The 14,850-nt window shown below is 31.7% G+C and overlaps 1 long non-coding RNA gene across 1 annotated transcript in view; it reads right to left on the bottom strand.

Annotated features, from left to right (window-relative positions):
* The window catches only part of LOC127717221 (uncharacterized), a 74,565-nt gene extending 64,370 nt beyond the window's left edge, over positions 1–10,195 (bottom strand). The window contains exons 1-2 of the long non-coding RNA XR_007989148.1: positions 10,131–10,195; positions 9,106–9,261 (exon numbers count right to left, since the gene is read on the bottom strand). This is a non-coding gene — a long non-coding RNA (uncharacterized LOC127717221). The remainder of the gene's footprint in view (positions 1–9,105; positions 9,262–10,130) is intronic.
* Between the last annotated feature and the right edge of the window lie 4,655 nt (positions 10,196–14,850).

The raw sequence follows: 14,850 nt of genomic DNA, 5'->3' as shown, positions 1-14,850 counted from the left end.
TATTACAAAGGATTTTTCAATTAAAAAAAACTATTCCATGTATCACACTCGGAACTTCACCCCCTCATGTGTATACTAGTAATCATTTCGACGCTCCTGTTTTAAGTTGCTCTTTCGTTAAAACCACTGTTCAATGCATACATAACCTTTTTAAGGGTAGGACAATTTACAGCTTGACAAATTTTCTATTGTTGAGGCAAAATGCAATAGTCCAAGAATTACTGCTTCATGTATATTAAATTTCGGTAAATTGAGTTATTTGCAGGTTACAGCGAAGTGCGGTACTTATAAGAGGGTTTGATGAGGACTGAATTGCACGATATTAACTAAACACAATCGTATAGCCGTGCTTTATTGTTTTTTTAAGTTTCATTTTGATTTTTTCAGCCTTTTCCGCTGTGAATGTTTTGTTTTTGCACCTGTGACAAGTATTACAACTTTAATACAGAGTTAAAAGTAGATACATTTGTTAATTTATTTCAACAAGACTATACTGTTTACGGAAAAAGTCAACAATATCAACATTTGCACAATCAAAGGTTTCATTAATTTTAAAACATATTGTTTTATTTGTCGGTAATTGTAAAAGATTTTCACTAACCTAAAGGATTAATAATTTTATCGATTTTAATTATGTAAACAATGACTATTGTCTGTTCATATGTCCCTTTATTGATTATCCGTAAGGAATACACGAAATGGAATACGACGAATTAACATAAAATATAAATAATAGTCATCACCATACAGAGTAACAGACTGAAAAATGTATTGTATTTAATTTATTTCTATTTGATATCTTTATTGTCTTTCACAATCCTTGATTCCGTTTCTCGTTTTAATTTTTTTTAGAAATTATTGTTAAGAGACCACAAATACTGAGATAACTCGAGTTTTCATATCAGTTATCAATACTCTTTCAGATAAACAGCTACTGCATGTGGACACATTAAAATCATATTATTTACCGGAAATTTCTATTTTCAACAGGTTCATTTTTCTTGCTGCATTTTAAAAATATATCTTGGATCAATATCTTTAAGTTACTTATTTTCTTATGTATTTGTCATTAAGTCATTTTAATTGTGAATATTTGTAAAGAAAATCGATAACGTATGGAATGGATTGCAGATAAATATATATCTATCGGGGTTGCTTTTCTGCTTGAGTGATTTACCTTACAAGGAAGCGGACACATTAAAGTTTAAAAGGACTTAAAATCAGTTTGAATTAGTTTAACGGGGGCGTGACTTATTAGTTTGACGGAGGTTAACCGAGTCTTAAAATAACTTGAATGACCGCAAGGGAATCTTTTTGACTGGTATAAAAATAGTTTAGAATGGATTAAATAAGATAAAAAAACCGTTTTTAATTTTTTTTAATCTGATTCAATATTCCAGTAATCTTTTTTAAAGATGGTTAATACCTATTTGGCCGTTTAAGCTAATTTCTGGTTACTAGTGTATTGTTTGTTTGTTTTTTTTTCTATTTTAGCCATGGCGTTGTCAGTTTATGTTCGATTTGTGATTTTGAATATCCCTCTCATATCTTTCGCTCCTCTTTTACCATTAACAAATCTATATACCCATGATGCCTTTAGCGACATAGAATACTTTCGACCATTTGTAAGCACCCTTTTTCATGTGGACTTCTTAGCAGGTTTCTTATAACTTTGTCAGGCTTCGCAAATATATTTATTCCTAGTACCATGAAGTTGAAAAAACTGTCACAAAAGAGCATGCATTGGGTATTTATGTTAATTTACTTCTTGTTTGCCTGAGAGTCGGACTGCTACAAACATAGACATGTATATTCAGACGTATACACATATGCAATAACTGTAAAATTTAACCAAATGGACGCGTTATTACAAATTGTGTATATGTTATTCCTACACATTTAAAAAATACAAACAAAACAAAATCCACAGCGATATGTTTCAAAGGGGAATATTGGCGTAGGCGAGGAGCGATCTGTGATGACGGCAAGGGACGGGCATCGCTTTGTGCGAAAATAACATAATGACCCGATCGTGTCCATATTTGTCCAGTAAGTGTCCCTTTTCTTTTTGACAGTGGCCGTGGAATTAGAAGGTGCACGTGTACACCTGAGAAAACGAATAGGTTTGTATTTTCGCTGGAAGTACAAATTTGATAGTATTAAATTTTCTGGTATATCTGTGTCAAAAGATTAGAATCTATATCGAAACATTTTAAAGGAAACTGTACGAAGTTAATCGTGTGTTGCTTGAATAATTACATGCCGGCTGTGTGAATCCCCCTTGCTCCCCTCCCCCTATAAAAACAAAACTAACAACAACATACTTCAAAAACAATTAAAAAAAAATATTAATAAAGCAAGCAACAAAAAATGAAATCGTACTTTATAATTTATATTTACATGTATTTTCTATTAAAAAACGAGCGACATGTATATGTATATATACGTATTATGAAACAATACGGTAGTAAATCAGTTAGGATGTAATTTAGTGCCTAGCGCTTTCGTACATCTGAAAGGAATAGTCAAAAGTAAAATCACAAAAATACCTTACTCCAAGGAAAATTCAAAAACGAAAGTCCCTAATCAAATGGCAAAAGCAAAAGCACAAACACATCAAACGAGTCATATTCCTGACTTGGTACAGGCATTTTCTTATGTAGAAAATAGTGGATTAAACCTTGGTTTATAGCTAGCTAAACCTCGCACTTGTATGACAGTCGTATAAAATTCCATTATATTGACAACGATGTGTGAACAAAACAAATAGACAAAATGGGTAAAAATGTCAAAATTGGGGTACAGCAGTCAACATTGTGTTATAATCTTAATCACTATAAAAACAAACAAATATGTAACAAGACTGAATAATTAATTCGGTGCATGTGAATGATGCAGTTATGTAAATTTCGCCTGCGCGTACTGCTGAAATTTCTGATCAAGGTTTCATCGCGTTTGTTTAATGGCATGTAATTATATGAGCTTATATATACAGCCCAACTGGCCATGTTATCACTGGGGATCTAAACACAATTCAACATGAACATCTCCGAAAGGTCTCATGATCCTAAGTTTAGAGAACCCCAATACATCAATTGGAACCATAACTTCAAAATAATTTTTGTTTCGATTGAAGACTACGCCAGAGCATGGGCTAAACGAAAGAAGTTGCACTGAACACTTTGTCAAAATGGGTCAAAACAATCAGGTCTCTGATCAGACGTCGCATTCATAAGTTGAAAAACTGTGTGAATGATCGACTAAAGTCCGTTTTCAGAAACAAAGAGGCTGTGAAATGTCTATCTTCTCTTCACGATAAGTATGTTGTTCCTGCGGACAAAGCTTCAAATAATATTGTCTTTGTATGTAAATCGTACTACTACGAGTGTCTTGTAAAAGAATTAGGAATAAATGAGCTCTCAGGTAATCCCACATACAAAAACACATCATTTGACAATGATGAGATTTTTACGAATCAAAAGTCATTCATGGCTTCAATGAACATTACATTTAACAACAAATCGGAGGACTTACCTTGTGTGTATTGGATACCTAAGTTTCACAAAATTCCGTACAAACAACGGTACATTGGCGGCTCATCTGCATGTTCGACTAAAGAATTGTCCATTAGATTGACAAAAATTCTTTCCGCAGTAAATGAGGGTCTTCAGAAATAATGTGAAACTGTTTACTCACGTAGTGGTATTAACCATATGTGGATTCTGAAAAAAACTCAAAAGAACTTCTGGATAATTTTAAATCTCGATCTTTTTCTGAAATTAGTTCTATCAAAACGTTTGATTTTTCAACCCTGTATACCACCATTCCCCATGAGAAATTGAAAATCGTCTAAAAGAAATAATCCACAATGCTTTTAAACATAAAATTAGTAGCATACGCTATAAATTTATTACTTTGGGATACCATACGGCATATTTTGTTAATAGTGGACAAAAAGGTAAAACATGCTACACAGAGGAACAAGTGATCAGTATGCTGGAGTTTCTTATTGATAATATATTTGTTGAATTTGGACAAATTGTAGGCATTCCTATGGGAACGAACTGTGCGCCTCTCTTTGCCGACTTCTATTTATTTTCATATGAGTCGGAGTTCCTTCAGACACTTGTTAAAAACAAGAAGATCAGAGAAGCCAGGTCATTTAATTTCACATTCAGATATATTGATGATGTTCTTTCCATTAACAATCCAAACTTTTCTGATTGGGTTCCATTAATATATCCCCCAGAACTAGAAATTAAAGAAACAACAGACACGGCTTCCACCGCCTCATTTTTAGACTTATACCTCGAATTTGACAAACGCGGTCATCTCAGTACCAGAATCTATGACAAACGAGACAATTTTAATTTTGAAATCATCAATTTCCCCCCACCTTTGTAGCAATATACCAACTTCATCTGCATATGGGATATATATTTCCCAACGTATTCGCTATTCAAGAGCTTGCAGCTGCTACTCAGATTTTTTAAAACGTCACCAGTGTCTGAGTAGAAAGTTGATGAACCAGGGGTATGTCAGAAAACGTCTCGTCCTTTTTCTAAAATAGTTCATCGGAAGGTACCAAGACCTTGTTGATAAATATTCCGTATATTACAATACACGATGGTCTTGAAGTATAGATTCTGGGAACTGACGTTGGTTATCATCTTAATAACGTGTTATAGTATTCTTTTACTTGTCTTTATGAATATCACTTTTACTTTTTAGTCCGTTTTGGAGATATCCATTTGACGTGGCCTGTTCTTATACATCCCGTCATTGTGTTATTATGCTATGGTAAATTATTGTATTCTTGTCTTTCATTTTTACTAATGTACTTTGTCTATTTGCCTTTTTGTGTTTCTTTGTTACATATTTCTTTGTTTTCATAGTGATTACAATTATAACACAATGTTAACTGATGTACCCTGATGTTTGACATTTTTAACTACTATGTCTGTTTGTTTTGCTCACACATCGTTGTCAATATAATGAAATTATATGCGACTGTCATACAAGTGAGAGGTTTAGCTAGCTATAAAACCAGGTTTAATCCACCATTTTCTACATAAGAAAATGCCTGTACCAAGTCAGGAATATGACAGTTGTTATCCATTCGTTTCATGTGTTTTAGCTTTTGATTTTGCCATTTGATTAGGGACTTTCCGTTTTGAATTTTCCTCGGCGTTCGGTAGTTTTGTTATCTTACTTTGTAATGTAATGAATAAAGGCAACAGTAGTATACCGATGTTTGATAGTCATTATTCGATTAAGCAAAAAAAAAAAAAAACGGTTATCAAACTTAAACCGATGCAATATTATTAGAGGCAAACAACTCAAGTACAACAGAAGCAAACGAAACACCAACAAACATAGAAATGGACTGTAAATAGATATAAGAAGATGTGGTATGAGTGCCAATGAGACAACTCTCCATCCAAGTCACAATTTGTAAAAGTAAACCATTATAGGTCAAAGTACGGTCTTCAACATGGAGCCTTGGCTCACACCGAACAGCAAGCTATAAAGGAACCCACAAGTTCTTCTAGTGTAAAACCATTCAAACGGAAAAACCAACGGTCTAATCTATATAAAAAAAGAGAAACGAGAAACACTTATGAACCACATCAATAAACGACAACCACTGAACATCAGGTTCCTGCCTTAGGACAGGTGCAAACAAATGCAGCGGGTTTGTACGTTTTAATATGTACCAACCGTCACCCTTATCTGAAACAATAGTGTAACATTACAACATAGAAAGACACACTATAGAATATCAATTGAAATAGCTTAACTCAATCAAAAGACATATTAACACAAGTGAACATACACTGAACGAATAAATTTGATCTTTGACACAATGTAATGATTATTTGTTCTTATTATTATTGTATATTTTACATGTAATGCTTTGTCTGCACTCATGTGTAAGCATTTTTTTCAATACATGCTTTTTACAGATATAAAAAGATCCGGTAAGAGCGTCAATGCGACAACTCTCCATCCAAGTTTAGGGACAATCATATATTGTTCAGCCTTTAACTCTATTTATTAATCTTCATATTATGCTTGATCTAAAAAAATATACAGGCTTACACAGGGCAATTCTACTCACGTGAATTTCACGTTATTTAAGATTCAAATGTATATCATGTGAAATGCAAGTGAATTTAACATCAAACGAACGTATACGTCAAACTCATGTGAACTTATTTCACATGAATATAATGGGACACTCACGTGAATTTCGCGTGAAAATCATATACATTATTGTTCACGTGCATTCTCAAATTAGAGTTTTTCAAATAACATCTACATTTCTAAATTTGATTAAAAACATAAAAGATACCAGTAAAGTTTGAGTGAAATCCACGTGAAAAATGTGACATAAGATTCATGTGAATCTCAATTTGAGTGCAATTCTTGAGACAGTTTTCATGTGTTTCATGTATTAACTCAATTGAAGTGAATTTCACCTGATATATATGAAATTCACGTGAGCAACATTTGCCAGTGTATATGTAAAAGAGGTACGAAAGATACCAGAGGGACAGTCAAACTCATAGATCGAAAACAAACTGACAACGCCATGGCCAAAAATAAAAAGACAAACAGAAAAATAATAGTACAGATGACACAACTTTGCTCTTTGAACATGTATTTCTTTGTAACTATATTTGGAAAACAGCAATACACATGATACAATACGTATAGGAATTGTATCCATTGTAACTTTTCTTTTTTTTAAATGATGAACCGTCCATAACTTTTTTTTTTGTTAAATATTAATCCTTACGATCATGATGAGTATGATGATGATAACACTACGAATGTTATGACTGTGTGTACAGGATTCTTATGCCTTGTTTCAGGAAAACTAATTTAATAACATTGATTTATTTTCCTGATAAGAATCATTTTGAACCATTATATAAATACTCACTTTGCCGGCTATTTATTATAAATGTTTTAAAAAATATTTGGAAAATATACTTATGGTGCAATCTTATTTAACAAGTGACATAGAATTAATAATTTTCAAAGCAAAAAATATGTGAATATTTGCTTTGTTGTAAAATTCAATATAAATTTTCTCAAATTCTATTTTAAAATATTTTACAAACTGTTATGAAATCGAAATTATTATGATTATTTATCTTGGGCTCATTTTTTTTGTGTGGCCTTATGAGATGTTTTCATTATTTTCCTTCAAAATCCTGGATCTGCAGCTGAATGTAAACATGATATATAAGTTTTCAATATCGTAAATTTCTACTCAACGAATACAGTTTCTAGCTCAGCTTTTATTGTGCCTAATATCAGTGTCTGCCCTTCTACGATGTTTTGTAAGATTTATTTTGCTGATCGATCGGCCGGCCGACAGTTTAATAGAAGAATTATAGATGGAAATTGGTTAACGGTGAAGAATTGTTTTCCATCTAACTTGATAAAGTTGCCTTGTCCTTGAATTCATAGGACCCTAAATCGAACGGCTGTTTCGTCAGAAAATATCACTCATGGATATTGTATTCCAGCATATAGCTGCAATTTAAATAAACCATTTATATGTCGTAGGTAGTCATATTCATTAAATTTACACCAGGCACCGACGAATCATTTAACCTCTTAACATTTTCTCTTCCGCATAATCTAGAAAAGCTATTTCAAATATACATTTAAAAATTAACCTAATTTCTCCTGCAATAATTTATACTTCATTTACTTTATATTTGTAACGGAACACTCTGGTATGATTAAACTTTAAAGCAAGTCATATATGACACTGACTACACAGAATAAATAACAGACAGACGGAAGTTATCAAAGGAAAAGTCAAGTCGAAAAGGAACTGACATTGTCATGACAAAAACGAAAAACGGAAAACGAGAATAAATAAAATAATAAATCATTATAATATACGTCTTGAGTAATTTCACTACAACACAGTACCGAACCTTGTAGAAGGTGAGACAAAACAATTGTAAACGGTTAGAACGCTTAAATATTTGAAAAAAAACCCTTAAAAATTGTTTTTTTGAAATATTTAACGACTGGACAACCTTCAAAAAGTTTTGCAAAGCATGTTATGACTGTTACATCCTTTAAGAAGTTGCAACAAACAATATCCAACTGCGACAACTTTGGAAAGACTGTAACACAAAGTTTGTTACTGTGACAAAGCATGTTAACCACAGCAACAGTTCTAAAATGACTGTGGATAGCAATTTTTGTTTTTCACAACAAGTGTTGGGACAGACATTAATTAATTATAACAACACAAAAAGGCATCTGTCACAACCGTTTCAGCTATTATCAGTTGATTTAGTAATTATTTTCAGCCCTCCACTGACTACGAAGTCATTCGTACAATGAGTGGTACTGGTACATACAGTTTTTTTTTTGTACAGTAATGGTAACTCTTATAAGGAGTCATCATATATTTGTTTAGTGGAAATAAGAATTTATTAAGATTTTAACGATATAAGCCATTAAATGCATTTTCCCTTATTTTCTATGATTAGTTATGTCAACAATGTCTATTCATTGGCAATAACAAACAAACAAAACACAATTTGTGTACTAGATGACTTATCAGTTAAAGTTTGGTATTAATTGGTACAGTGGTGTCAGAGAAGCAGACTTGTGTTACAATATACGATGACGACGGACGACGACAAGTGGTGCTTAAACTCACATGGCCCTTTTGGCTAGGACCTTGTGTTCAAAAGGAGTCACTTGTTCGTGCTCATTTTTTTTTAATATTCTACGTTTTCCCCATGTCTCTTTAATATGTAGGAACTGCTTACCCCCTCCGAAGCACCCTGAGTTGACCTCCGTTTTTTGTTGGGGTACATGTTTTCTCTTTATTTTTTGCTTTAAAAAAATAAGAGGTTTGTTCAGAATCATAGTCATATTTAACATAGGTTTTCATTAACTTTAACTGGCAATAACTTTAACCCTTTGTTCATTAGCAGCAATTAATGTATCACTAGTCGTGTTCAAGTAAACAGTACAATTCATTAATGACAACTATTGAAAAGTTAAAGACATGCATGACAAATCAGATACATTCTAATCTACGAAATATAAAAATCATACCTAATATATAATTCTCCTTGTTTAACAAATCTTTGTTTTTTACAAGAAATGATAATGTTTCATTCTATCTTGGAAGCCTTAATGCAATGGTCCTACTTGTTTCCTTTATGCGATTTCCCTCAAATAATGTTTCTGGAAGCGCAATTTGTACTGAGTCTTCGACGGGAAATATAAAATGAAGTAAGAATCATATCAGCATGTTATCTTATTGCATTTTTTCTAAGCGACAGAGCGATTTAATCCTGTGTTTGAATTTCCATGATGGTTAATTCATGCTAAGCATGATGTTTTTACCCTGTCGACGCACTCGGTCTCGTTTGTCTTCGAGTTCATGCTAATTCATAATTTTTTGTTTGTTACCTTGCTTTATTTCTTCTTTGTCAATTTATAAGATTTGAATCTCGCTAAACTTCTGTCATCATAATATATAATGTAATTTAGCAAAGAATGAACATTTCATTTTCCCTGATAAACCATTATGTTAATTCATACCTGCGTGCTATGTTATGATTCAAAATTTACATTATAATTTAAACACTTTAAAATTGATTTCTAAAAGATGATATTTAAGCGTTTATTTAATGAATAATGTTGTGTACCTAAATCATTTGTCTGATTGTTATTTTTTTAAACAAGAAGAAATTGATAAAGCAGTTAAAAAGAAAGATGTTTGATAAACAATTAACCTCACTGCTATTTCTTGGAATTGATAGCAAAAGAGGCGTCAAAAAAGTGAGTCAATAGATATCAAAGGGACAGTCAAACACAGCTCAATCGTAAACAAACTGACAATGGCATGGCAAAAACGAAAAATTACCAAACGACAAACAACTGTACAAAAACACCAACATAAATACCAAAGAATATTGAAAACTCATAGATTAACATGTTCACAAGACACGGCAACTAAAATTGTAAGCTGTCTATTGCATATTCAGTTTTCAAAGAAAATAGAGAACATAAGAACCTTACACATCTTTTTTTTCAAACTTAATGTCATTTTAATGCAGTAACGAAGTACTCACACTTCCTTGTGCTGAAAGGAATATCCGTGCTTCCTTTGACTTGCAACTTCAAGCGTAAAACATCTGAGGTTGCCTGAAAATTGATTTGGTATTGCATGACATAGACTGGTACTAAAAACTACTCGAATGGACAAACGTGAATGATAATAAAACTAGTATGAAACGTAAAATAACAAAAATATCAAGCTCCAAAGAAAATTCAAAATACAAATCGGAGAAAAAAAATTAAATTGTTTGAAAAAACTTTTTAGATTTAGGCCATATAAGATCATTTCAAAATTACTTATTGCAGTGCTGTTACTGAAACAATCCTCGTATGCAAATATTCAAAAATGTCAGTTTCTTCATACACAATTAGTTTGAATGCTTACAAGAAAAATCTATAAAAAGATCAGTCAAATTAAATTATTAAATTGGACACTAAATTAATTACACTTACCTCATAATATTGGTACTTGCTAGGCAATATGAAATAAAAAGGGCATTGGTGTACATCATGATATTTGAAATAATTAGGCTTTCAGTAAGCCGGTAAAATAATACAAAGATGTTGTGTGTAGTATTGACTACACAAAAATAAGCCTCAAGGGACAACATAGTGCATTCCACTTTGGTTGTGTACTATGTTTGCAACCTTTTATCATTAGTAAGAATAAAAGGACAAGCAGTAATTTTTTTTTATAAAAGAGGGGCAAAAGATACCAGAGGGACATTCAAACTCATAAATCGAAAATAAACTGACAACACAATGGCTAAAAAGAAAAAGACAAACAGACAAATAATAGTACACAAAACACTACATAGAAAAAATAAAGACTAAGCAACACGAATGGTTTCTTTATAATTTAATTTGATAAATACGGATTGTTATTGACCATGTACAGTAGTTTGCAGATCAATCATACAAAAAAAGGACGTTAACGCCGCTCGCACATATTTCATTTGTTCACTCCAATTTCCGCCTTTTTTGTTAAAAAGTAAAATAACAAAAAAAAAACAAGCTCTGAGGAAAATTCTAAACGGAAAGTCTCTAAGCAAATGGCAAAATCAAAAGCTCAAACACATCAAACGAATGGATAACAACTGTCATAAGCCTGACTTGGTACAGGCATTTTCTGATGTAGCAAATGGTGAATTAAACGTGGTTTTATAGCTAGCTAAACATCTCACTTATATGACAGTCCCATACAATTCCATTATATTGACAACGATGTGTGAACAAAACAAACAGACATAATAGGTAAAAATGTCAAAAAAGTCAGTTAGCGTTTACTATAGGATTAAACACATTTTTTCTAGAGGTTATTGATGTGTAAACCGGGGCGATTAACTCACAAACTGAATAAAAGTCCGAAGGACTTTTATGTAAAGTTTGTGAGTAAGAGACCCGGGTTACACATCAATAACCTCTAGAAAAAATGTGTTTAATCCTTATAATTCTTAAGCCAAATATTCGCGATTTTTAATTAACATTTTTTTGTGCAAAGGCTACTATAATTACCACCAAATGAACAATTGGCAGGTCGTAACTAAGGAGTTGGCTGCCATATTGACTTTCTAAAATCCATAAATGTTCGATAAATGCAACGGAATCTAAAATGAAATAGCACCTACCTCCAAAACTTCATTTTATTTAGATGTTATCGGAATTGAAAGCGTACAAGTAACGAAATAATCTTTCCCTTGAAAGTTTTCATTCGTATGACGTCGTGTTTTGCCATGACGTAAATTCGCCAAATCATTCATGAAATTTCGCGGAATTTTATTTAAATTTTAATTTTATACATTTTCGAAGCTTTAGTGCATTTATTTTATTCATTTCTTGTTATGATTAGAATAGAAACAACTGTTATGCATTTGTTTTTTTAATCTCAATTCGCTTAAATTCCCGGGATCCCTGCAAGCATGTGTATTGCGCATGAATAGATTACGAAAGTAGTTTCGGGAACATGGTTTATCGAAGTGTAAACCAACAGAAAAATTCTAATTGACCAATCCAATTCAAGTATTTATAGATAAGCAAATCATTTAAGAATTATTTGCTTTTAATAAAAAAAAAAGTTTTCCGTCACTCGATTATCAGGCCAGTACAAAAATATTATAAAAAATAGAAATAGTGGCACTTTTTATTGTTATCGACATAAGAATCATTTCCCGTAGACCAAAATCGCTTTCTATTTTTGTTAAACTACATCCTGAAGTTACAAAAGAACAGAATTGTAATGCCATTACATAATAATTAGAAAAAGACAAAATATTATCACCGTTTATGAATGACCACAACATATATAGCAATCTTAAACATAAATGCCTTCCCTTTTTTTACAAACAATCCATGAATTATAAAAACAATAAGAACTTTTGGCACTTTTTGATGTTATCAACATAAGTTTAAGTAACCGTAGACTTAAACAGATATCAATTTGTGTAACATCAAATTGAGAATGAAAATGGGGAATGTGTCAAAGAGACAAAATCCCGACAAAAGAGCAGAAAACAGCCGAAGGCCACCACAGCAAAAAAAAATCCCCCAAAAAATGTGTACTTTTTCACCGAAAATGGACGTCACACTAAACTCCAAAACATATAAATGAACCAAAATAAAAAAAGAAATATACAAGACTAACAAAGGCCAGAGGCTCCTGACTTGGGACAGGCGCAACATCGCGGCTGGGTTAAATATGTTTTGTGAGATCTCAAACTTCCTCCTATTCCTAGCCAATGTAGAATTAACAAACACACAGCAATACGCACAGTAAAACTCAGCTTAAAGGAAGTCCGAGTCCGATGTCTGAATAGGGAACAGAAGAACTAAGCACTATAAATCCTGAGGTATAAAATGAACACAATCGTTACAATATATTTTAGAGAAAGAGAAAGTAATGGCACCTTATGTTGATGCTGACAACAAATGTTGCAATTTAAGACTAAAATTAGTTCCTGTATTCCTGTACCAAGTCAGGAATATGACAGTTATCAATCATGAGAACAGTATAAGTATATAAAAGAAAAAGACAAAATCTGGCATTTCTTATTGTTCTCAACATAGATTTTATAACCCATAGACTTATGTATCTCTCAATCTGTATCAAACTATCCATCCTGAGGCACAAAAAGAACAGAATTTAATGGCGTTTTATAAAGATTTAAAACAAGGGAAAATACTGACACCTTATATTGATGCCGACAGCAAATTTTGCAATTTAAATATTTTAAATTCCTTCCCTTCCATGTCAAACAATCCATCCTGAGATTTAAAAGTACTTAATTATCTGACTAGTATAAGAATATTATAAACAAGACGTTATATAGGCATTTTTTTTTAATTTGCAATGTATTTACTGGCAACACTACATATATAGATAGTCATAGTAGATGGTTTAATTATGGTAGTAAGTCCATAGTACATCAGCAAAATCAAGACAAATACATATAGTTGTTTTTTTAGTAATTTGACACAAACATATAAATAAAGAATAATGACATAAAAACCTATGCAGCCTGGATTGGGAAGATCTTTGCATTACTTAAAAATTTACTTGTATAATTATTTCATTAGTTGGAGCTAGTGGTTCCAGCCGAAGTACGCTATTTGCAATGCTTTATCTTTAAAAATATTATATTTTCAACAAACATATTGTCTTTTAGATATTTCTTAAAGTACAATATTTACTTGTCCACTTTGCATTTTTGTTCTGTATATGGATTATTTATTTAACAATATTATTAGGTTACTTATGTTTTTTTTTCTGTTTTGTCTAATATCCCAAATAAGACTATGTTGAAGTTAAGTGGTAGTTCAATTTGGACTTATATATATATCCATCTATTAAGGTTTTCCCATACTTCAAATACTTTTGGACATGTCAAGAAAATGTGTTCTATGGTTTCTATTGAGTCCGCACAGAAACTACATTTATTGTTTGGTATAACTTTGATATTTTAGAGAAATTCATTTGTCCCCAAAATTCTCTGAGTGATCCTGTATTGAAGCTGTCGTAATTTAGAATTTTTAGTTATGTAAAAGGACATTATAGACACTTTACTCCAAATACTATCAAGTCTTTTTAGGATTAAGGACAACTTGTTCTTTGATATGATATTTGATATTTTATCTTTCAAAACATTGAAAATGTCTTTTGATCCTTTTGTAGATTTTAAAAATATTGCAGTAGTAATTGGTATAATTGACCCATGAAGCTCATAAATCTGATAACATTTGATATCTGGACTTTTCATTTAAAATTTAACTGCTAATATACCCCCTGGAATATAAATAAGTTTGTATCAATTATATATGTTTTTTTTTAAATTCCTGTCAGTCAATAAATGCTTATCATTATCAAATAAAACCACTGATTAACCAGACTCCCTTTTCAGTCCATATTTTGAACACAGGGGTTTGAATACCAATCTTAATTTGTTTTTTAATCCAAATATTAGATGTGATAAAATCATATTCGTTATTAACAGCTACTTAAGTTTGGAGTTAGGTGCAAGCATTAAAAACTTCCTGTCTTAAGTGATTTTTTACTCGTGTTCTTAGACCTACATAGAGCAGTTCCTTTAATTTTATGTTTTCCAATAAGTCAGTGACTTACAATACCTATTAGTCTGTTTATTGATTCTTCTTATCCAAGTTAATTTTAATCCTTTTATATATTGTTTTAGGTTTAACATGTTAAGCTTACCTAATTCATATTTTTGGGAAATTGTTTCT

Source organism: Mytilus californianus, unplaced genomic scaffold (genome assembly GCF_021869535.1).
Source record: "Mytilus californianus isolate M0D057914Y unplaced genomic scaffold, xbMytCali1.0.p SCAF_90, whole genome shotgun sequence".
In the NCBI taxonomy this organism is placed as follows: domain Eukaryota; kingdom Metazoa; phylum Mollusca; class Bivalvia; order Mytilida; family Mytilidae; genus Mytilus; species Mytilus californianus.
The sequence above is the reverse complement of the archived record's forward strand: the minus strand, read 5'-3'. Positions and strand labels throughout refer to the sequence as shown.